Source organism: Xenopus tropicalis, chromosome 1 (genome assembly GCF_000004195.4).
Source record: "Xenopus tropicalis strain Nigerian chromosome 1, UCB_Xtro_10.0, whole genome shotgun sequence".
In the NCBI taxonomy this organism is placed as follows: domain Eukaryota; kingdom Metazoa; phylum Chordata; class Amphibia; order Anura; family Pipidae; genus Xenopus; species Xenopus tropicalis.
The window spans coordinates 84,260,729-84,262,895 of record NC_030677.2 but is presented as its reverse complement, the minus strand read 5'-3'; positions in this window follow the sequence as shown (position 1 = coordinate 84,262,895).

The following is a 2,167-nucleotide window of genomic DNA, read 5'->3' as shown; positions in this document are numbered from 1 at the left end:
TGCAACACAACAGTACATATAATGATTAAATGCAACTCTATGAGGCCCAATTATCAACATTCAGACTTTAGTTGTTTTTTAAGGTTTTTGAAAAAAATGACTAAACTCATTCATGAATGTCAGTCACTTATCAATAGATCCAAATTGAGATTGTTGATTGGGTGAGCTGTGTTACATATAATGAGCCATTTTGTATTTGCTTACAATTTTGTCAGATAAAAATTCACCCATTTTTAGAATTACACTTCTAAAAATCCCATGGAAATGAATAGAAAGTGGATGAATTTGTGGGCAAAATCTGCCCCTTATATGTGCAAATGAACACTAGACACTTCTCAGCATATTGCTCTAAAAACAGAATAAAATGTAATTGTATATATAGCTAGGGTGATAAGGACATTTTTCTTAAGTGTTAACATTAAGGGTGTCATTTACTAACATTCATATTTCTTTTTTGTGATTTATTAAGCATTAAAACCATGAAAAACACTAATACAAAACTTTGCTATATAAAAGCTGTCAAGGTAATGTAGAAGTCGATGAGAGCTGTCCTAGACCAATTGTAACAGTATTTATTTAATTAGTGGTGTTAGAGGTTTTTGTGTTCCTTTTCTTTTGTAGGTCCATGAAGATTTGTGGAAAACCATAAAAACTATGAAAAATTTGGGGGTTTTGGGGTTTTGTTTTTTCTTTCCACATTTTAATTCATTTTTGAATTTAAATCTTTTAATAAATGACTAGACATTCATGGTTTTAGTGAAAATGAATTTGTGGTTTCAAAAACCTCTAAAACCCACAAAATTCAGAATGTTAATAAATCAGGCATGAATGAGTTAACTCTGGCTTGCTGTTCAGGAACTCACTAAGTTTAATGATTTCTTTTCCCAGCCTTGTCTTACCCAAAAATCTCAGGAGTTCATAGATGCTGAGGCCCATTCTTTTCAATGGGGCACATCACCATTTCTTTTATGGAAGACTTCTATCACTGGATTTACTAACAAATCCTTAAGTTCAGTTAGTAAATCAAACCATCATAAGTCTATGGGAATAGAAGCCTACGGGAATGTCACCAACAGAATTTTTCTGTGGAAGAAAGCATCAAAAGAAACAATAAGGTGCAGATCTATCAAAATGTGAGATTATAGCTTATCACAGATAACTCACCCACTTTCTATTCATTGCTTTGGGATTTTTAGAAACATATTTATCAAATGGTGAACCTCTTTAACTTTTACCCATTGATAAATACACTTCCTACAATCCCACAAAAATGAATAAAATGTGGGTGAGTTTTTCTGTGGTGAGCTCTACTCTCACATTTTGATAAATCTGCCCTTAAACTTACTTACCATTTTGACATACCTATGAAAATATTACTAATCATTTAAATCAATAAATAAAACGATGACATCATATTAAAATATTACCATACATATCAATGTTCATTTTAATGTAATGGTGTATCTTGCTACTACATTTATAGGCCTATTAAAAATTCAGATTACATTTGTCAAACTCAATTTTTCAAGATTTATCAAAATGAAAACAACAACTCAAATTCCTATTAAAATTTTCAGCAGCTAACATTTGGTGAGGTTCTATATAAATTAATGTAAGGTGAATGTTTAACATTCAAGCTGTTGCATGTGATTTCATATATTAATAACTAAGCATACTAAAGCATACAGGTAATAGATATATTATGTTTTGTATCTAGCCATTTTTCATTGAATGACTTGGAGCTTCGTGCAGTGTTGGACTGGGACCCCAGGGGCCCACCAGAAAACCTCAGACCATGGACCCACTCTCCAAATTATTTTTCCTCCTTTCCTCACTAAACCACTTCATTCTCCAAGTCTGTTTTATTTATCCCTCCATCTATTTCTCCTCTTTGTTCCCATTCAGAAATAGGGAATGACCATAAGGTAGGCCAAATGGTTAGGAGTAGGAGGGCCCACTAACCACTGGGCCCACGGGGAGTTTTCCTGGTATCCTGGTGGGCCAGTCCAACACTGGCTTCATGTAAATCATGCAACCAAATGGATGCTGCCTTTAAATCATTTTAGCACAAAAGAACAAACAGTACAATTTAGTATTGTATGTGGATACGTTTATAACTACAGATTAAAAGTCTTCCAGGGTAAACCTTTGTGTTATTATTTTCTTC